This window comes from Zonotrichia leucophrys, chromosome 20 (assembly GCF_028769735.1).
Source record: "Zonotrichia leucophrys gambelii isolate GWCS_2022_RI chromosome 20, RI_Zleu_2.0, whole genome shotgun sequence".
NCBI classification, from domain to species: Eukaryota; Metazoa; Chordata; class Aves; order Passeriformes; family Passerellidae; genus Zonotrichia; species Zonotrichia leucophrys.
Genome location: NC_088189.1, coordinates 2,900,927 through 2,924,060, shown reverse-complemented (window position 1 = coordinate 2,924,060; position 23,134 = coordinate 2,900,927). Strand labels below are relative to the sequence as shown.

The window sequence follows — 23,134 nt, the reverse complement described above, 5'->3', positions numbered from 1 at the left end:
TTGACTAAATAAACGCAGCAGAATAGGAAGATTTTCAGCAATTATTGGCTCATTTTTTCCCCAGGCTTTCTAACCCATGGCTTTAACTTATTGGCTTAAGACACTTCTTACACCCACATCACATTTTGCCTTGGGCCATTCTGCTGCTCTTGACAGCTGTCTAGGGCAAAAGGAAATCACCCGACCACAAATGTTTTCTCATAACTTCATAACAAGGGAATCTGAAGAAGTCAAAACCTTGGAGGTTCAGACCTTGCTTTAAAAAGCGAGATAAATTTAGGATATGAAATGGAGGCATTGCCCTCTGTCCCCTGGCTGTGTATCCAGCTGGGCTGCAGTGTCCGGGCATTAGCAGCAATCAGCAGTCTGAAATGAGGACCTGAGTTGCTGAAGTGCTGGTGGTCACTGGAAGACCAACCACAGCCCCTCAGTGCTGCCTTTTGGTGCCTGGCTGGGGGTGCAGGTCAAGGGCCAGTCCTGGGATGGAGATGGAGAGGTGGAACTTCAGCATCCCAGTGCTGAGGGTGGCAGTGCCTGGGGACAGGGCGGCAGGGCACGTGGCTTTGCTGTGCCAGGAGGGAAGGACAGTCCCAGCTGGATGATTAATGTTCAAGCTAAAGCTAAACCATGCTTGGCAGTGCTCTGGCTGCTGACTCTGCCAGGGCAGGGAAAAGGGAAGATGCCTTTGAGCCCATCCAGCCCTTGTGGCCCACCTGGGTCAGAGCAGCCCAGCCTCAGGGCAGCCTCTCACATGGCAGGTTTGTGATGCCTGGTGGAGATTTAGGGTGCTGAAGGTTCAGGAGGGCAGTATCAGCGCTGCTGTAGGTGTTCAGTGTTTGCTGTACATCTGAAATGTGCTGAGTGAAGGCTGTCTCTGAGAGAATGACTGGGAACGGCCACAGATCCTGGCACTGTTGGACATCAGAGCTCAGTGATGCTCAGCTTGTGCTCCATCATCTGCCCATGGGCCCTGCAGCAGGTGCATCAAGCAGTGACTGGAAAATAATAAAAACCTTGCCTGTCTTCCCACTCAAGAGGAAGACAAGCTGGCAAGCTCCAGGAAAGGAAATGCAAATCAATGAGCAGGCAGTGTTCAGGGTCTTTTGTTTGCTCTGCAAATGGGTGCAAGGGAGTCTTGGGACTACTTTGGGAAGGTCAGGGGTCCTTTGAATGCCAAAAGCTTGAGGGATCCAGCTGCATCTTGCTCAGATGTCCTGTCTGAGGACAAGTCAAACAACGAGCTGCCTTTAACTTCTTGATGTTTTATTTAGACCCCTTCCTCCTTAGAATCTGTTCCAAACATGTACACTCAGTCATTCTTTCACAGCCCTGTGCCCTGCTGCACAGAGGGAGACTGGGGAGGCTGTGGAGGTTTTGGTGTGAGTGTGACTCTGCCTGTCTGAACCAGTAAGACATTAAACATCTCGCCCAAGGTCACAGATAATTCACTGTCTTTCTGATTTGCTGATTCTCAATACAGCATGTGCTCCAGCACAAGTCTTCTCTGGACAGTGTATATTGCAGTTTTACTGCCTGTATATGATGACTTTCCATTTTTTTCCTACAATTGCCAGTGTACCTGAGGATCTAGTTTGAAGGAAAGTTGGGATATTGTTCCCAGGAATAAATCTGTCTGCAAGTTTTAAAATTGTTGAGTATCTGAGCCTTTCAGTCTTCACTCTTCTTTCTCCAAACTTGTGTTGGAAAAATCTTGAAGGGATGTTCCGGTGGCTCTGAAAGGTACTGCCCAAAGTGATCCCAGTGTTGTAAGCTCAGCTGGGCACACCCTGACCCCTTGGAAGAGCAGTTGGAGCTTCATGGCAGCTCCAGGGGCATCCAACAGGGACAGAAACAGAACTGCCAAGCAGTAGCTACAGCCTATTAAGAAGCGTAATTAAAAGTTTAATTACTTCTGAAAAGAGTGGTGTCACGGGCTAGACATGCAAATCCCACTGCAAGCCAAGTGAGAAATTCAGGTTTCCAGGAGGACCCTTGGGATGAGTGGAGTGAGTGGCTGGGTCCTGATGTGAGGGGCACTGGGTGCCACACCTGGCCAGGGGAGGATCCCTGCCCACTCTGCCTTCCCTCCCTGGCAGGTCCCTGTCCCTCTGCTTGCCTCCCCTTGCTGCACTTATCTGATGGTCGAGGTCCCTGTTATTTACATTGCCCACAGGGCATGTTGGATTGGAGCACATTTCCTCTCTTGTTACAGCTGATGAATGCAGCTCTATTAAAATATCATCTCATCTTCACACTAGATTGCAGTCTAAGATAATATGTGTTTTTTCTATATCGTTTATACAAGAAAGATTATGTTAAATGCCAGACCCAGTAAATATTTCAAGATCCACTGCATTGCTGAGAACAGTTTCTCCCTGGGCATATGTTTCAGAGCCAAAGAAAACACTTTAAAAATTTCCTTCCTGTTTAATTTTTTTAAAGGGCATTCTCCCTATATCTGTTACTGAAATGACAAGTTGTCATGTTCCTTGATCTTATTACAGTTGCAGATGTAACTCAGCAGGGAATCTGCCCGAGTTTACATTTAAAATCATAAGACCCTGATTCTGATCTTTTTTTTTTTATCAGTTTAAATCTTGCTGTGGTATAGGACTTCCAGCTTTACCTCATTGTAATCAAGATCAGAATTGCTCCTAATTATAACACTTAACTCCTGTGTAGTGCTTTACACTTTCAGGCTCTCTATATTCATCTATTAATTAATCCCCAAAGCAGTATTAGATTTCTACTAAAAAAATGGAAACCAAAGCAAGAGGGTGAGAAGGACTTGCCAAAAGGCAGAGGTGATGGAGGAAGAGAATGGCCCCAGCTCTAATCCCAGTGTCCAGGGAGGAGGAGAACCCCCCCAGTTCTAACCCCAGAATGTTCTTGCAGTTCACATTCCCAAACCCTCCCTGGGTGGATCGTCCTTCCCAGTGTGCAGGGAAATGTCCCAGCACAACTGTGGCACAATATCTGTGCCACCTGCACCTGGATAAACCCTCCATGGGTTCTGGAATAAAAGCCATGGCTGCACAAAGAGCTGCTTCCAGAAAATCAGTTTTATTCCAGAGTAATATCCAGGCAGGATATTTTACTGGCTATCTGTAGTGGATTAATTATTCTAGTACAGCTGTTCTGGGAAGGTATTTCCCTGCAGGCAAGCCCATGGAGGGCAAAGGGGAAATGTGAGCTTGTTGAGGGATTAGGCAGAAGGGTGGGATGTTTAAAGGTTCAGCTAAGCTTCAAATAAATGAATTTAAACCTTTGGAGGTTTTCTCCATAGCACCTCATGGAGATCAGATAATTTTTATCAAAGAGAATAAAAAGGACCAAGATGCAAATTTTTTCTTACTACATTGGTTAGTTGGAGAGGGAAAAAGAGAGAAGTGACTTCAAGAGAAAAAGCAGGTTACATGGAATTTAGATTATGTGATTTTGGAAGGTGTGAGTCATTAGGAAAGAAGAGGGGGGAAAAATAATTTTCTCTGGTCGCTATGCAGTAATGCAGAACAGTTGTTCCCGTGTTTATTTCTGTGTTTTCCAGCATGGAAATTGTTGGCATGGCCCATTGTGAGATAGGGATTGTGCAAACTAAAAGAGAAAAGCAAATACCAATACAATGGCAGCTGATGCCAACGGTAACACCTGACACAAATATGTTGAACCTATCAGGGAGGGGGGATCATTAAAAGAAATATGTATTCTTTTAACTTTCATTTCCTGAAGGGATTTTGATTTGTTTAGGGTATTTTAAGAATAACTGGAACAACTGCACTGGACTGGAATGGCACACCAAGTAGGGCAGGGAAAAGAAATCTTTGATTTCTGCTTTTGTACTTCAGAGTCTCAAAACAGAAAAGTACTTCATTAAAATCAGTGGCAACAGGAGATTGAATGGTTTATTCCTATTACAGTGTATTACTATTTTTGATCAATATTTCATTAATAAGATTCACTCTTACATGCCTACTTTTTCTTAAGAAAAATTGAAAATCAAACACAAACAAGTGCAGCTGTTGTTTGTGTCCTCCTGAAGGTCCTCTCATCTGTGCGCGGAGTGTTTGTTCCTTTCCTTTGTTTTATTTTCTTTCTAAACCTTGAGACTGATAAAAGTCGGATTATTTTCAAATTGTTTGTGTTGCTGCCTACACCAAAATCATCCTTTCTAAGGAAATTATCTTAAAAGCAGCCAAGTCTGCTGACATGGTATCAGCTGTTGAAAATGCCTCTGGTCATGGCTGTGTTTCCTAGATTGTTGTGGGTACAGGAACCTTTGCAGGGTTCTTTGGCTGCCTCTGACCTTGCTGCTTGTTCTGTTTGTCTTTGGGGGTTTTGAAGCAGGTCCCTGGAGCAGTCACCCAGCCTGGGTGCCCAGAGGGTGCAGTGCCAGGCAGGGCTCAGCCCCTGGGATCCTCTGGCAGAGCAGCTCCGTGGCCTCTCCCTGGGATGCTGTGAGCCCCTGGAGCTGGAGCAGCCTCAGCAGCTCCCTGGTGGCTCAGAACACCCAGGCCAGCAGTGCCAGGGCTCAGCTTATCACATCTGTCTGTTATCACATCTGACTGTGCTCATTCTGTGCAGAGCCAGCTAAAGCTCACCAGACTGAGATGCTCGAGGGCCCGAGGGCAGCAGTGCTGCTCCCACCTGGCCCTCCTCTCCCCATGGCTCCTCCCTGGAGGAGGCAGCTGCTCTGCAGACTCACAGCTTGTCCTGACCCTGGGTGAGGAGCGAGCTGAGAGCACAACTGAGAGCTCTCAAACGCTTCTGGTTCACCAGTGCAGACACAAAGTACACAGCAGGAGAACATCTGCCTACAGGGACTACTGTGCAGGGCTTGTAATGCTTGAATAATCTTTGTCCGCTCCTCTGGTGCAAAAGGATGGATCCCAACCCAGCACAGAGCAGAGTCAGTGCTGCATGATTCTCTTCTGGATGAACACATTGCCCTGGGTGCAGCTCCTTGCCCTCCTGTGCTCCAGGGATGGCAGGGGAGCAGGGCACAGAGCTCTGGGGCCTGTGTGGGGCTGTGTGCCCTGGCAGTGCCCTGTGTTTGGAGGCTTTGGCCCTGGTGTGTTTGTCTGTCCCTTGTCTCGTGAGAGGGACAGGAGGGGAGCTCAGATACGAGTGCGGATATTTGTCTCCTGTTTAGAAAAAACAACTGGTGTTTGGGCAAGTTTCTCTTCCTGCATATCTAGTCCCAGCCTTGACCTGTCCCTCTCCATCCCACAGTTACTCTCCTCCTTAGCACAGTCATTTTTGTTTTTCTCTGCTCTTTTGATACCAACATTTCTTCTCTCCCAGAGATTAACTCTTCTATGAGAGGCTCAAACATGTTTTCTGTATGTTTGTGTTTAGGTTTTCAGACCAGCTAAGAAAAGCCAGCCAAGCAGGTCAGGGAAAAGAGCCTTCATGTACTTTGTGGATTGTTCTCATGGTTGGTGAAACTGGCAGGACAGGGGGGAAAAAAAAGTGTTTGTCTGTGTGTTGTGTATGTGGAAATCTTTGCAGCTCCAGTCTAGACCTTCCCTGCTGTTCAGGGAATCAGGGAAACTGCAGCCAGAGCGGCGAGGCTGGGTGAAATCATAATAGTGCCATTGACACCAGGCTGCACTCAGCCACCGTGCAGAGCCAGTGGGAAATGTGTCACCCACACTGTCCTGACTGGGGACCCCTGGCACCCACCTGTGGTGCTGCTTTCTCGTGCAGCACCTGAAATACCCATCAGGACACTCTCTGAGCAGATCCAGGGGAGCTGTGGGTGAGGTGTTGCTTGGGTAAAGAGCACTTTAGCACCCCACTTATACAGAACACGAAGCAGGTACAGTGAGGGCAGGCTTTCCTTCCCCACTGCCCTCAGTGCTCTCCTCTCTGATGTGAGAAAATCGCACACGCTCCCCGGGAGACTGAAACACGTCGAGGTTGGCCAGAGATGTTGTGTTGAGCCATATGTTGACCCAAATCATCAGGAGATTCTGTGGGTTTCGTGTCCCAGCTTTGTTGCATTCAGGCCCTCCCTTGTGCTTGTCAGGCTTCCAGGCACTGATGTCTGGCGTTCCCACCCTGTCTGCCACCCAGTCCCAGCGAGCTTTTTGCTGAAACAGGAGCCTTTGATTTTTCAGTTTGAATTAACTCTGGGGGTTTTAATTTCTTTCCTGGGTATTTTTTAAGATTTCAGACAAACAGAATAAAAAGTCTGTATCCAAAACAAAACCTTTTATGTTGGGGGCAAATGAAATGCTTCCCCTTTTTTCCTCCTCTCCTTTCCTTTTTCCTAATTTGATATTGGTTTAAAACACAAACTGGAGACAACCAGAAATGATGTTACAGTGCTATTACCCTCTTTCTCCTTCCTTTCCTTGGCTGTGATGCATTTGCACTGCTTGCAATCCTGACTTCCCCAGCAGACACTTCCCAGGAGCCTCCTTTTCCTCAGAGTTCCAACCCCGGCTCCCCAAGTTGTTCCTGTGCGTACCAGATTAATGACATCAGCTCCACCAGTCTGTATTTTCGGCTGCAAAAATAGCAAGGAGGTGATTCAAAATGAAAAGTGCTTTCCAAGTGGTTATGTTGTATTTAGTATATTAACCACCACCCCTCAGAGGAGGCGGATGAGTGTGGAGGAGGAAGAGGTTGTTTTGGAGATTTTGTGCGAAACTTCTTTTGAGTGACAGCATTCTGTGACAGCTCCTGAAAGCAGTGCTTTTTACTGGCTCCCAAATTCTCTTATCTTTTGGCAAATCTCCTCCCCATCCTGCTGCCTCTCCTCCTTGGATATCGGTGAAAAACCAACAAAAGGAAAAGGGAACACCTGGCACGTTCCCCCCGTGGCACAGGGACACAAATGCAGCTCGAGTCAGTTCTCAGCACATGGGCTCCTGCAGCCCTCCTAGAAGGACATTTTGGCCACAGTGACCAGAATTTTGGTCATGTGTCCCTGATTATTTTCTGAGCTGCTGCTGACTTTTAAAACCCATTGCAGTGGAAAATAAAACCTTTACAAGAGCTACCGGCAGCAGTGGTGGGAAGGATCTGATTACCAAAGGCATGTGTGGCACCCTGGCCTGGGCTAGAATGGAGCAGTTCAATTGTGCTCTGCAAACTTTGCCCCTGCAGACGGATGGAAAATGGCTAGATGGAGCAGGGATTCATTTTCTAAAGGAAATGAGGATATAAATTCATTTAAGAAATGACATGCCAATTTTTCTTGCTCCGTTTTCCTCTCATAATAAATGGTACAGCTGCCAGGAATTTTTGTGAAAATAACACTTGCTTTCTTATGTTTTTATTTTTATGTTTTTAAAATCCTGTTCAAACGTTATGAAAGACCCTGAGCCAGATATTTCATATTTAAGATCTCAGCAGAGGTAAACCTCATGAAACAAATGAAGAGTCCCTGTCCCTGTTGACTGCTGACAATGATAGTGACACAAACTGCAACATTACTTCCTCAAAACCTGGAGAAAATATATAACCCATTTACTTAATGGACTGAGCTATAATGTCATCAGTTAAGTGAATCCCGTGAATAAAGAACAAGATGAAGTAATTGCTTCCAAAACATTTCTGGAATGAAGTAAAGCTTCACAGTGACTGCTCTCCTGGGGTCCCATTGATAACCTCTTTGGAGCAAAGTTTGTTCTTCTGTGCTGCAGAGATCCTTTCCCATTATTGAGGACTTAACTCACTAGACAGCATTTAAGGGGGGATCTTGGTGTCACCCCACTGTGGCTGGGTTGGGGGATTGCCATCTTGGTTGGGTTTCAAACAAAGCAGCTGCAAGGGAAAACAGCCTCAATGCACAAGCTGGCACAGATCTGTGTTCCAGCTCAGTGTGTGGAGGTGTTGAGCACCTGTAGGTCCCAGCAGAGCAGTTTATAAACCCAGCCAAGCAATGACACAGCAGGCTGGGGTGTGTTCCCAGCCGAGACAATTTCAAAACAAGTGGAGAAACTCTCCTGGTCTGGTGTTGCAACCAGCACTCCTTGACTGCAGTGGGAGAGCAGCAGCAGCAAGGTCTGCACCTCCACAGCTCACCTTTCACTTGGCTTTGGTTTTCTGCTTCAGAGGAGAAGCTGGGATGCCATCCCACAGCAAGGGCAGAGAATGAAGGGCTGAGCTGGCTCTGAAGAGCTTGGTGGTGTCTGTAGAGACCCTCTCTTTGTTTAGGGTTGCTGGGCCCCTGAGAGTTGTCTAGGTCTTTTTTTCATAATGAAAGAAAAACTGTTGGAAATGCTATTTTTGTAGTCCACAGGACAAAAGAATTGTTTTCCTGAATCTTTGCAGCTTTTACTGGGCTGGAAGGGACATGTGGGGGTCATCTAGTCTGACTGTCTGCTTAGGAAGGGCTATTTTCAAAATCAGATCAGGTCATATAAAATAATCAGTTTAGCCCTTAATTATAATTTTTAGAGGTTTCTGCCTCCATAGCCACACAAAGAGCTAATCTGGCCTTTGGCACAATGAATTAGGCAGAAATTTCCAGCTCCAGAGCAAAAGGAACAGAGAGGCAAGAAACTCTTGAGGTAGGTCAGCCGTGGGCAGCAGAGCTCCTTGCTGTGTCTGTGGTGGATCCATTTGGCAAGGCTCCCACCCCCGAGTCCCACCTTCCCTCCTGTCCCTGCCTGGCTGCCCAGGGCTGTGGGACCCTCACACAGAGTGCAGAACAAAATGTTTGTGTCACAAACCTTGGGAGCAGGGCAGGAGTGGCAGTGATAATGGTTCCCCAACTGTGCTTACAAAACAAAATTAGAAACCTTCCCTTGTTCCTAACTCCCCTTCCTTATCCTTCACACAATGCCCCTATCTGCCCTTCTCATGTGATTTTTGTATTCCCCTCAGCAATTTTATTTGCACAATGTTTTTTTTTTCTCCCACATGCTTGTTTTTCTGGCTGAAATGTTTAGTTCTTTCCATCTGACTTAAGAGGTTTCTGGTCTTACAGTTGCGCTGGAAAAATGTAAGAGCTTAATTAACATGCAACTACTGGAAGAGAAGAGAAAAAGGAAACACAGGGTCACGTTCTTTTTGTCTGACAGAGCAAAAGCCCCATGGTACAGAGTGCACAAAAAGGGGGTTCCAAAAGAAATCTGGGTTCTCTTTCCATCCCAGTGCCCTGTGTGGTTTCCAGGCAGTGCCTCATCTCTCCAAGCCTCCTTGCCTACTCTTGCTTTTCTTTCCTATTCACTTATTCTCTCCTCTGTTGAGGTGTTGAGCAGCTTGGGGCAGGCAGCACCCCACCTAAAATGTACCTGTGTCAGCTGGCACAGCCCTGCCTGCGAACCCTTGCACTGGTGGGGAACAGAGACACCTCACAGTGATTTGCAGTTTAAGTGGGATAAATAACAGCTCCTAAAAACCCCTTTCCTCTCCATTAACTGCAGTGGGAGCCTAAAACTCCTGTGTTTCTAACCTGGACAAAGAAAATCTGGTGGGAACCTACACAGCCCAGAGCATATGCAGTGTTTATCACCAGCAGCTCAGCTGAAAACTTTAACACCTAACTATAACAAATTATAATGCTAGGAAAAACTGCTTTTCCTGGGTTTCTTTCACACAAAGAATGTGGTTGCTGAATATCACTATCAAAGCAAGCACAGCAGAAATCACTTGAGCTCTTTTTTGTGATAGCAGTGAAGGACTGTAAGCAAAATGAAGCACTGTTCTTCTGGGGATAAATAAAAAACCAGGATCTGTATTAAAACAACACTAATGGAAATTTAGGGGAAACTTAAGGCCTGATAAGTTGCAAAGTGAAGAGGAATGATGAAGATGCAGAGGTTGAAGAGGGGAGTTAGCCCTATTGGGTCATTCTTTAGTGGAAGCCAATATTTGGTGCAGCTCAGTTGATGAGCAGCACACCTTGCTACAGCCCAGGAGGTGGAAGGATAAACTTGAAAGGGGAAGGAACTCTGTGGTGTTTGACTACCTAGCAGAATGTTGAACATCAACAAAAGGTCTCACATTAAAAAAAAAAAAGGAAGAACTCCTACCCCCCAAACACCTCAAAAGGCCAAATGGTCTTTTGGAATGTGGTATTTTATCTGAGCACTGCAGCTGAGAACTCTGAGTATGGAAGTCAGGAAGGGGTTTGTGAAGGCAGCTGCCACTGCTGGCTGTGAGAATGGAGGAACAGGTCTGTCTTAGATCATCTGGTGGAGTCACCTCCCTTGGTCCACCCTCATCATTTTCCATAAATCCCTGCTGCCCTCTCCTCCCTGCCCTATTCCCCCTAATCTTTATTCCCACTACATCTCTCTCCAATTGGAACATTTTTGATAGCCACACTTTTCCCTCAAAGAAAGCACATATTTATGAAATTAATCTGTAATTTGCCACTATGACTTGTGTTTTCTTTCCCTTCCTTCTGTATGTTAGGGTCATCTTTAGCTTTAGCTCTAGAAGATGGGGTTATTTTTTAATTTTCCTGCTGCTTTTCCTGCTTGTGCAGTGTTGAGCCCCTCAAAGCTCAGTTCTGTTACCATACATTGTATGATGAAACACTTCCACGTGTGCTGAGTTGTAGGACTCATCAGCCAGCAAGTGGATGACAGTTTCTACAGTAGCTAACAAGCCACTGGTAGGTAAAATAGCAATAAAATTCTAATAATTCATTTTCTGAAGCCTTTTCTCATAGACAGATTTCCTGCTACAAAATTATGACTCAGGCCCCACCATTTTCAGTGGTCTGTTCTTCAAAGGATGAATGTTTTTCACCCAACATGGGGCTGAATCATTCCCAGGGATGTGTAAGGTATTTGTGCTTGCACCATGTCGAGGTGTTGTCGTTATGGTAACTCTTCTGTATTAGTCTTGATTCCTCATGTAGTGCAATTATGAATGTTGTTGTTTTAAAATACTCTGAGCTGTCTCCAGCCCAGGGAGCCAGCACAGCTCAGTGAGAGCTGCACATCCCCACTGAGGCAGAGCTGCTTCACCATACGTTGGTAAAATAAAGAGTTGGTGAGGAAGAGAACACAGCAGAACTGTTTCTGTGGGAAATCACTGAAGTCCACATTTCCCTTGAACTCTTCTCCACAGCTCTAAGACACCTACTTTTCTTTTTTTTTTTTTCCTTTTGAATTAATTCAGCCTTGGTTCTCAGGTAATCACATGAGTCCAAATAAGCAAGACTGCACTGCACTAATTGAAATGATTATATAAGCTGTGATATTTCTGCAGAGGTGCTTTAGAAAAGCCCCCTTTTGCCCAAGGTCCAGAAATTGTACATCCATTCCTCAGTATATCCCAGAAAAGGGATGGGGTATGCCACAGTGCAAGGACCTCCTTGTGCCCCCTTCCTTTATGGTTTTAATCCACTATTTCACTTTTCTGGATCTGAAGCAGTTCAGATCTCATTGCAATATTAAAGACACACAAAACCACTAAAGGCTGTGGCTCCAGTGTCCACAATTTGCCTCAAGGTTCCAAAACATTCCCTGGATGTTGCCCAGGGGACAATAAATCCACTTCTATCTCTCCAGACTTTGAAGGACAGACGTTTTTTCTTAAATAGACCTTCTCTGTTTTCATTCCCTTATTTATCTGGAGCTGACACTTTAGCACAGTAGATGCAGCCAGACACTCAAAACAAAGAGAAACTCGAGTCCTTGACTTTTTCTGAGACTTGCAGCCTGTATTTAAGAAGGAAAAAAAAATCTAACAAACAGAGAAAGCTTGTTTACAGATTTGTCTCCTTGGCTTCTCTAAACATCAAACAGGCAGAACAAAGATTAGGAGTTTCTTCTACTTTGTGAAATACTTAGCAAAAAAGAATAAAAATATTTATAAAATAACAAAAGAAAGAAACAAAAGATACAGTGCACAAGGTGTTCCTTTGGTTTCTTGGGAGAATGTGCAATGAGGCTCGAGATTGTTTGTCTGCATTGCAAACGCTTGCACTGAGCTTTTGAAAAATATTTCATTTGCTGGGTACTTGACCCTCTGTGTGGATGTGTCTCCAAACTGAAGGGAGGAAAGGAGGAGGCAAGGGAGAAGAAAGGAGCTGTCCTTGCTTCTGTTATCTTCAAAGACTGTAACATTTCTGCAGTGTTTCTAGATAAATGGTGAAGGAGAGCTCTCCTATCCTTCCCCCTGCTCCAGGACATCCTGTCCTCCACCCCTTCTGCTGGAGGCTGATTTCACTTTCCAACCATTTGCTGTGGCGTGTTTTACCAGGCCTTGGCTGCAAAGAAACCAGATTTCCCTGCTGGGCTGGCCTTGGCGAGACAATCGCCCCTGCCAAAGGCTGAAATCAAGGTTTTTCACTTCATGTTCAAGTACAGAATAGGGCAGGAGGCAATAATAGGGGAGAGGGGTGGGATGGCCAGACATCCAGAAGCTCTATGAGCTGTGTGGGATAAATGGAACCTGTTCCTGTGGCAATTTCCTTGTCTTGGGCAGCTTTGGGTGCAAGTGCCCTGTTGCTTTTGCTGTTACCTGGTGATGGCCGCTGTGGGTTTGTGCTCTGGAAATCCTGAGGGGATGCAGAGAACATTGGCTGCTCTCAGCTGGGCAGTGGGATCAGAAAGGAGGAAAGCAATGACAGGATTGGGAGGCAGCTGCAAGGACACAATTTGTCCCAAAAGCAATTTAAAAAGTGTGGAGAGCAGTTTGGGTGTTGGTTTGGCAAAGGGTGCCCTGGCCATCCCACCAGGCCTCGCCAGCACATCAGTGAGGGCCCAGTCTCTGTAAAACCCAGCCATTTGTTTTCACTGGGATAAGCACTTATTTTTCAGGTAGTTGGATTGAAAGCTCTTGGCCCTGGCCTTGAGGAGGGAAGTGAAGCTGTGCTGAGCACGGAGGGTGGCTCTCACGTGGGATTTTCTGTCGCCACCATGTGAGACTGGCGCGTGCATGCAACAGGCACGGAGCCACCGCCACCAAACACATCCCCACTGCCAGCTGGACTTCAACCAGACATCCAAAGGTGAAATCTTATCTCCATGCCTGAGAGAAAACAGGAGGAGATGCAGATGGTCCCAATAAACCATTGCAGGAAACAAAGTACACTTGATAAGGAGCAAGGGAAAAGGAGGATGAGAATTCCTAATGTCAGTGATTCTGTTAAAGACTTTGACCATGCCTTATGGGAAACTGCAAAGTTAAAATATAAATAAACTGACTTTAAAACCTCAATATTGCAACAGTAGTGGCTGAGTTGAATTTAAATTACCTTCTGTAATTCTTGGAATATCTAATGCTTTAAGAAAGTGTGATGTTTTTCTTACCTCTTACATAACTTTTTTTGGTCAAATTTCTGAAGCAGTGTATCAGTTTTATTTTTTTTTAAGGTAGAGATTATCAAGCCCATTATCCGTTTCTTATAAATAAGGGCTGGAGAACTAACAATTCAAAGAGCAGGGGATTCTTCTCAAAGTCTTATCCAACAATCCTAACACTTTCCTCAAAAGTCCCTGAGTATCGAAGAAAGATAAGGATAGAAACATCATATTAGTGACTGTCATTTTATTTTATTTATCTGCTGAGTGCAGTGCAGACAGAGAATCACTTTTCAGCTCTGAAATTACTGTAGGTCTTGTCCACAGATAGAACCTGAGTGCTGCAGACTACACTGTGCCTTTGCATTTTGCATCCTGAAAGACTCTTTGGCTTGAGGGAAAGGCAGTTCTGCATCTGCTCACAAACAGTGGAAACCAGACAGCTGCACACAGGAGATCAGATCTGAAGGTGCAGTTTTGCCTTCACTCTCAGAATAGGAATGAGTGTTACACCAGCAGGAGCACAGGCTGGCCCCTCAATGGCCCAGCATTTTGGGGTTAATCTGTGCAGACCTGCAATAGTCTCTCTTATTGATTAGAATTAATTTGATAGTACTTTGATAGTACTATTATGCCCCTATTGAATAGAAAATGATTCTGTGAGCCATAGTAGAGGGGTTTTTTCCCCTTCTAAAATGTTATATGAGACAAGTAAATCTACAGGACACTCTTTGACTGCTGATTCATTTCTGATTCATAAAAATAAACAGATAGCAAGACATATGTCTGAGTTGAACAGCATTTACTCTGTGGGAACATGTAAATGTAATAACACTCTTTAACAGGGTTAAACAATATTAGCCCTCTGATTTGTCATTATTAGTGTCACTAATTCTAGTTTCATGAACATCATTGAAAATATATGGCATGCAAAAAACTACTACCATAATGTGAGCACATGCATCTGTCTTTCCAGAAGAAAAACAGGCTTGGCAGAGACTGCAGTTCTGCAAGGATTTGAAACAACAACTTTTTATTCATTAAAATGTGGTTATGGTCTGAAAATGGACTTGAGAGAGAGGAGGAGGGAAGGGAAAAATGATCTCTCATTACAGACAGCACTTAGCAGTTCCAGTTTGTCTTCCACTGGCAATCTGCACTGACAGATACAATGGCTTATTACTGCCCCCACTGATGCCAACAGAAAAATTCCCTGTGGAATTCAATGCAAGAAAGACCAGACCCCAAATCTGGACTGCTGTCAACAGTGGGGAGCCAATGTCAGTCTAAACAGAGCAAGTTTGGTTTCTTTTCTGCCCCATGTGTCCTCAGCACATTGCCAGCCCAGGGCTGCGTGCAGACTCTTTACAGCTCGTGAGGAGAGTGGCCGGGCAGGCTTTGCCAAGCCTGTGGAGTCTGAGGCTGTGTGAGCCTTGTGAAATATTTGCAGCTTTGCAGGGCTGGGGATTGACTTCTGCAAGCCAGCGCTCTTCTGACTTTGGGCCAGGGCTCACTCCTTACCAGGACACTGCCCTTGCTCTGGATGTCCATGTGCATGTGAAGGCAGTGGCCAAAATGTGGCACCTGCACACGGTGACATCCCCAAAGCACAGCCTGGCCTGAGTGTCCAGGAGGAGCCTGTCAGAGGAATGTGCCTCAATAACCTGCTCTGAAATCCCCCAGGGCAGAACTGCCTGTCCAGGATTTCCCTGCTCCTGCATGTAAATGCTGTTTTCCTAATGCCTCAGCCCCAGTCTTTCCTGAAATAAGGTGATTTCTGAGGGAACAAGAAGAGTATTGTTCTCTTTATAACAAACTTCTGCATGTTGGAAGACTTTGGTCATATCTTTCCTCTTATCAAATCTTTCCTCGCTCTTTTCTTCTCTAGACTAAACAAACCCAATTCCTACAACCTTTCCTTACAGGTCATATTTTCCACATCTCTTATCGCTCCTTTCTGCTCTTCCCTGGCCTCTTGCCAGTCAAACCAAGTGATGGCTCCCAAAGCTGGACATCCTGCCCCTATTCTATTGCTTTGGATATAGGACAGTGAAGCAAGCAGAATTAGCAAGAGATGAGGAGCTGATTTTTAATCCCTTCCATTATCCCTGAGCTGGATAACAGTGCTGCAGGGGTTTAGGGAAAAAAAGAGCCAAAGTGGGAGCTCGCTGAAGCACTGAACAAATGACATAGATTCCCAGTTATGACCATCTCTTAAATTATGCCAAGTCCTCATTAACCCTGAGGTTATTACTTTGGTCAGCTAAATATTCACCTGCACGTTCACCTCGGATGGGGTTTCGGGGCCAGCCTGAGGAGTTTGCCTGGAGTCAGCTCGACTCCTGCCAGCACCAGTGTGCTCCCACAGTCCCAGCAAGGAGTGGATCACGACAGAAATTGCTGTGCCGACTGTGGGAGCAGGGGGAGGACACTGTTGTCATGTCCATGTTCTATCTGTCATCTACTGGTAGCTATTTATACTGCGCTTATCGCCGGGGTGGGATGAGCAGGGGGTAACGGAACGTGTGAGAGCCTCCGAGGCACTGAGCTGAAAAAAGAAAGATCCTGTTGGGTTTTAATGTGCCAGACTGAGCCTGGGAGGGAGCTGCTACCTGTCACAGCACGGGGACTGCTCTGCAGCCCTTCCAGTGCCACTCAGAGTCCCTGAAAAATCACAGCCTGCGCCGGGAAATTGCAAATCCCTCCAGGACTGAGCTCCAGGGCTTTAATAGCAGCATGTTTTATTCAGCCTGTTTCTCCTGTGCTCTATGTTGTCCTTTATATGTTTTCAATATTTAAAGCCTGTTTTTCATGACAATGTTTCTTCTGGCATTTCCACACAAGATTTTTCTTTTTCTGTGTCTCTTCGTTCCAGAAAAGATGTGGCTTTGTGCACTGCTCTCCTACGGCTGTGAAATCTCTGGGTGTCCATTAAAATGAAAAGAGTGACAGAAAATTAAATTAGTTTTATTATCTATGGTAGCAGTGCTTGGAAAAAGAGTGGGACTGTATCTGTTAGGGCTGTGTAGCACAGGTAGAGCCAGAGAGCCAGACATAGCCTCACTTGGATTATTAATTTAATTTTTTTTAATTCTATCCCCTCAATTGGTTTTTAAGGAACCATCATTGCCTTTTATTGTTATAAACTAAGCAGTGTGAGAGGTTTCAAACAAGCCCATTTAATTTTTTAATCCTCCACTTCCTCCATGACATAACCATTCCCCAGACACTGTGGATTCGGTGCTACTGGTGATGGGAAATCAAGGACCTTGTTTAAATGGGATAATTTCTCCAGACAGTCCTGCTGTTGACAAATCCAGTTAATGCTACTACACAATTTTAGAGAACACAGAGAAATGTTACATCTACTCATTCACCTGCAGAATAACTTAGCATTGCATGTCAGCATTTAAAGGGGATTGTCAGTAATTAGGCTGCTATAAAATATAAGTACAGTGGTCACAGACAATAAAACCCAAGGAAGTATCTTTGCAGAGTGTCTGAGCACAGGCAGTTCCACATGGTCATAATGATCTTTCACAGGAGGCTCCTATGGAAAAAGAAAAATTAATATGTGTATGTGTAAATGAATATACACACAAACATCCAACTGCAGAGGGGGTCTATCAGTTTTATTAGTTATGTATCACCTCCAGGGAAAATGGAACTTGCTCTAGGGACATTTAAAGGAATTATTTTTAACTGAAGATGATTACATCTGTGTCTGTGATCCAGCAAAACACTGGGGTTTCTTTGTCTTCCTCTTGTTTTCCCTGGAGACTGCATAGGAAAATGAACAAAGCAGAAATGCAGAAATCTGTGGCTACTCTGGAGACAGAGGCAGCCTCGTGTATGGCATGGGAAAGGAGAGCCAACATTCCTCTTTCCATCAGGAGCCCAAAGCTCCTTGACAGACACAGAAAAGCCACTGCTGCCAAGACAGAGAATATTCTTGGGGGGCTCTGGGGTCACCAGAGAGAGTTGTTCTGCCATAAAAACAGGGGCAGAACATCCCTGTGGAACCGGGTATGGAGGCGTGGGGAGTCCCAAGCCATGGAGCTCCAGGCATGCACAGCCCAGCCCTGCTGCTCTCCTTTGCCATGCAGGGACGCTGGCCTGGCTTGGGCTGGTGCTGTTGGTGCTCCATGGTCCCAGCTGGGGCACAGAGCCCCAGAGCTGCTCCCTGCTCCAGAGGGGCCTGGCTGCAGCTCCCCAACAGCTCTCAGGTCTGTCAGCTCTGGCCTTGATGGCCCTGCTCCCTGGAAAGATGAAATATATGGTTGGGCAATAAAAGAAAAGCTGGAAAGAAAGATTTATAATTTTCCCCTTAAGCCTGTCATTCATGTCATTAATATAGATGTCATTTAGGAGGGCAACAACTTTTCTTTTTTCTTCTTTCTTTTTTTTTTTTTTTTTTTTTTTTTTTTTTTTTGCTAAAAGCTTTGTGTATGTACCCACAGTCTGACAACCAAATGGGTCTGCCTTTCTTTTTTTTCCCCCTCCAATATGTGGATTGCTTCTAATTCTGTCAGTCAAATGGAGCAGCAGTTTCGGGAGGGGAGTGATTAAGGTTCCCTCGGAATAAAGGGCTGCATGCTGTGCCTCTGCTATTCATCAGCAATGGGGATGGAGGAGCAATTCCAGGCTCCTGAATAACAGGATTTTTTCAAACATACAAAACACACCTTAGAAATACTCTACCAGCAAAGCGCACAGTCTCCAAGTGCCATGCTTATTTTCTGTTTATTCATGCTTTATTTTCACTTTTCACCATGTTCACCCCACTCAGCCCCAGTGCTCCCTCGGTGCTTGACTCCAGACTCCCCCAGCAAAGCACTTGGCACTTTTTAATTGTGCTTAACTCGCTAAAACCAAACGATTTAAGCTTGTGCCTAAAGTAAAGCCTTTGTTACATACTTTGTTAAAAGAATCTTCATGATTAGATCTGAGTCTGTGCTGTTGGTCATTTATGGGGGCAAAAAATGCAGACTAGGAAATCCTGCAGTATTTCCCAAACCAGATGTCAATTGAACAAAATAGTTGTGTACGGAAAAAAAAGTATTAAAAAGGTGAAGTGGTTTTGAAGGTGTTTTTAAGTAAGCTGCCAGTTTGCAGTGTCTCCCAGAATTATTTATAAGTGTTTAAAACCCACTCAAAATATAAAATCCCCTTTTTATTTATAGTCAAACAGTATCTTTTATTTTACCTAACATATTTTCTGTTTCCTTTTTGACAGTCATTTAAAGTTTCTCTGAAATGGAAATGCAGATGGGAAACCAAGCAGCTGGGGCTTACTGAGGAGTCAGGGAGTCTGTTGCAGGTAATGGATTCACAGTTCCCCAAACACCAGTCCAGCACCACTGCCATAATACCCTCTTCTTCATGCAGTTCAGATGAAAAATACAGATGATAAATTGTACTCCTACATACCAAGGGATGGTGGGGGTCCTCAGAGACCGAGCGTTTGTTGAAATGCAAGATATTCCTTCTTGATTCCCCACTCTGTTTTATGGTGTGGCAAATTTATTATGGAGATAATATTCAATGCCCACACTTTCCTGAATTTAAATCGAGGAGAACTTATCCAGGTCAGGGTTTTGGGTTTTTTTTTCCCTCATCACTTTTAATGTCTGCAAACATCCTGTGTGTGAGTGCCTGTAGCAGCGCGTCCCTGTGTTTGCCAAGGTACAATGGAGGGAACACTTGGGTGCCACATGGTAAATGTTTCATGAAAAGAGTATCTAAAACCATCCCAGACTGTCTGCTCTGCACTCAAATGCAGGACATTATTTCATGATTCCCTGTGATCCCTTTGGCATTGTAATTCTAAACTGTGCAAAGAGAAGTGGATGAAGGTGGATTACAAATTCTAGGCCGTATAAAGAACCTGTAATTATTTGTTAAACTGTTGTGTTTAGTCTCCTGTTCTGCTGTCTCCAGGCTGGGCTGTGCAGTGTTTTCCAGTTCAACTCCCTGCTTGTTTTACTGGTGTGGAAGTACAACGTGTGCCTCCCTCTGCTTTCTCACAGGCCTGTAGATAAGATTTCTCCTTCAAATCCCAGGGATGGCTGAGAGTGTCTGCAGGCAGGGGATAATTGCCTGTGGGATACAAGCTCAGTCCCACGCTGGGCTGGTGGGACACTTTTTGACCTGCCAGCAGACATTTCTGTATGAGCACGATGTCTCCAGACATCTTCTCATGTTGTTTTTTTTTCTTTTGTTCTGGTTTCCCTTTAGACACAATTGAATTTGTTTTGCTTCAAGGTAGAATTTCCCCTAAAATGCAAAAAAAAGAGTATCTGCTTCTCTGTCCACCCTTCCTTTCTCAGACAATGAGTGCCCTGCTTCATCTGGAGATGTGTGTGCATGTATCTATACCTATGTATGGATCTACCTCCATGTATATTCTTTCTTTACCCCGTTCCACTGTGATTTAAAATAGCAACCCTTTGCCAGTCTCTCCTCTCCCACCAGAGACAGGTAGGGTTATTTTGGAAGGTGCGAGGGTTGTTTGTTTTAACTTTTCTTTAAGTCACCAGAATGGTGTTAAATATAATTTCCATGAAATGCTCCTAACCCACTGCATTTGCCTGGGTGTATTGTTTTTCAGGCTCTCTCCCACCTCTAATCAGCTATGATTCGGCACAGTTGGCAGTCTCTGCTCAGCAAGCAGACTGTCTGAATCACAACTCAGCCCTAGAAAGGATGGTCTTTCTAGGTCAGGGCTAAATATACTGACTATGGGGGTGAGCATGGAAAAGTTCCCATTCCAGCTGCTATCCTGCACTGAGTCTGCAGGGATAAAACTCCCCACCTTGACAGCGTATTGTGAGGCTTCACTCACTGGGATGTGAAAGGGGAAGAGGGGAAGTCCTGTGGAGCCCCTGCCCCACAGCAATGAGGCCTCTGGGGCCGTGGCATCCCAGAGTGGCTCAGAGCTCTGAGCTGGATGGAGAAGGGCATGGGAGCAGTTCTTGTCACCTTGGCATGACCTGGGCACGTCTGCCCTTCACCTGCTCTTCCTGAGGCCTGGCAGCTGTGGGATCAGGAGGGCTGGGGTCTCTCCTCTGTGCCTGCAGGCAGGGCGCCCTGGGGATGCAATGCCTGTGGGATGCTCCTTGTTCTCCATCCTCAGGCAGGGAGGGACAGCACCAGAGCCACCCTGAGCTGATGGACACTTCCAGGACGGCTGGCAGGCGAGGAAAGCAATTTCTGTGCTGCAGAGGGGTTATGGTGGCATCCCCTGGGTGAGGATGGCCGGAGCTGGGGAAGCAGCAGGGCACAGCCAGGGCAGCACAGGGAGAGCCCAGCAGCTGTGGAAACATCTCCCTCCAGCCTGGGCCAGCTTCTCCTCCAGCCCAGGGCTCACTTGGCAATCTGGCTGGAAAAATCAGAGCACAAATCCATGTGCTGTTTGAAGTCAGTAATGAAACAAACTCCCGTTTCCAGGAGTGGGACTGCATTTCCATTGGCCCCTTCCTATTAATTCTGTAATACCATCTTTCATTTTTTATATAACACAACCAGCCTCCTGCAAGAGTTTTCTTTCCTTTTAGAAGATGAAGCTTCAAGATTGTTACAGTTGCTAGAGGCAACTATTCTGCAAAATCTTTTTATAAAATGTATTTATCTAATTAAAAATCTTTTAACAGCACCATGCCTGTAGGATCAAAAATCTCATTTATACTGTGCAGGACTGGAGCAAGTATTTGCTGCTTCTGTAGAGCCACAGATAAACAGGGACTGGAGGGGCATAAAATGACTGCTCCAAGCCAGCTAATCCTAATGCACTTTTTCCAATAAAAAAGTGGGCTCTACGACCTCTCTGGTTTATTATTGGAAGAAAAGTAATGGGGAGGGGGGAGGAGTAAGCTTATAATGGAGTCAATTCAATGTAGTTGGCAACAAGAGTAGAACAGCCTTACATCAGTGACATTTTCCAGTGAAACAAACCTGTTGTACAGAGAACAATTTTTAATTAACTCTATATCTCATGTGTCGAGGAACGTGAGCAAACTTCTTTATGACTTTACTTTTGGCTGCAAAGTATATCCCAGTTTTTATCCTCCAAGAATAGATCCATGAGGTGAGTGGCAGGGAAGAGAGGGTTTCTAAATATGCATGTGAGACGGTACAAAGCAACTTTGTAGGCACTTTATTGATTTTATCTCCTTCTTTTCCATGAGGCAGAGCATTTATTAAGCACTAAATGGTACTCAGAGAGTCTTTAGGAGGACAAGGCTTGTTGAAGTTAGTAGAGTTTGGAGAAACCAAGTATTTGTTACTTGGCCTTGATGAGAAGAGCCCAGGCTGCCCAAGCTGGTGGCCAGGGTGGCCCTGGCGTTGTGGCAGTGCCATTGACCTGCCATGGTGGCTCTTGTGGCTCCAGGAGTGTCCCAGGAGGTGCTGGTGGTCATCCCTCTGCTCTCCCTGCCCACTGCAGAGCCCACTCTGCACTCTGACCTCATGAAGACACAAAAAGCTTTTTCCTTGTGTGGCATCACTGTGTCCATGTCCTGGCTCTTCTCTGGTGGGTGAGAATGATCCCTGGTCAAATGGGACAAAGCTCAGTGGGGAACCAGAGGAGGTGACTCTTTTCAGGTATTGGGATGGCCTGAGGGACTTCTCAGGGAAATCAGGAAGCAACTGGAAGTGTCTGTGCCATGTCTGTGCCCTGCTGCAGCCACACTGATGCTCAGAGTAATGGCTCGAGATGTTTCTCCAGAAAGCAAAGCTATCAAATCACAAAATGAAACACTTGCTCTGTGTATTTTTTTTTTAACCTATCCTAGTTCAAAATAACTTCTGCTCTTAATTAACTCGCCCAATCAACACCATCAGCCAGCCCCTGGCAGCTGTTGGGCTGTGTTTCTCTGGGCTGGTGAAGATGTGCTCAGAGCAGGGCTGGGACGTGCACTGGCTGCAGTCTGAACTGGTGTGAGACAAAAAACCACAAGAGAATGAGTGTAAAAAGCACATGAGCATCTCTTTGGCTGTGCCCATGTTTTGATTCCAGGAACTTTGTTCAAAATAGATTGCTCTCAGGGCCACCCAAAGGAGCTTGATGGTTTCCAGTCAAGCTGAAGAAATGAGTATTTCCTGGGGAGTTGGAAAGGAATTTAACAGAGCTACCTACAAACCAATTGGTTTCACTTCTGGTCCTCAGGCTCACCAGAGCTCAGGAATTTCTCTCAGTGGGGGTCCCTGCTTGGCCTGTACCCCAGCACTGCTCCTTCCACTGATGTGCAGGGATCAGAGCTGTGCTGCAGACAGAGGAGTGGGGTGCTGAACAGCACAGATCATAGGGGAGCCGAATTTGTATGCTTTAGCACAAATTAGATTGCATTTCTAAAATCCTAATAAGCCTAGAGATGGATCCAGTGGGATTGTTACAAACCAAAGCAGAATAATAAGCTCATCCACAATTTAGCTAATGGACAAAAGGAGAGACAGTTTTCAAGTAATGGGCACATCAAATGAAGCAGAGAGCATCTCTCTGAGAAGAAATACAATCCTGTTCTGGGATGCTGGGGCCTGCAGTGGGACATGGAGGGACTTTGCAAATTGCAGCTGTGCTGGGGAGAGGTGCTGATGAGTGCTCACCCTTAAATATGAGGGTCAAGGAAGTACTTCAGGTATTGATGAAAAATTGCTTTTAGGAGGCCAAGTCCTTCATTGAAACCAATGGAGAATTTGTCATTGACTGCGGTGGGATCAGCACTAGATCTGTAACAAGAAAATAATAATGGTCTTGTCTGAGAAATAAATAAATAAATAAAAGCCAGCATTCAGAGCAGCCAAGAGCATTCTCTGTGGCTCCAGGAACACTGTACTTGGTGAATCATTTCTCTGTTAGATAGAGCACTTGTTCAGCTCCTGATTTATCTCCAAGCAAATTTAGACTACTCAAAATCGAT

At 45.4% G+C, this 23,134-nt stretch overlaps 1 long non-coding RNA gene across 1 annotated transcript in view; it reads left to right on the top strand.

Annotated features, from left to right (window-relative positions):
- The window catches only part of LOC135456199 (uncharacterized), a 47,768-nt gene that overhangs the window by 5,409 nt on the left and 19,225 nt on the right, over nucleotides 1-23,134 (top strand). The window contains exon 2 of the long non-coding RNA XR_010442473.1: nucleotides 18,454-18,537. This is a non-coding gene — a long non-coding RNA (uncharacterized LOC135456199). The remainder of the gene's footprint in view (nucleotides 1-18,453; nucleotides 18,538-23,134) is intronic.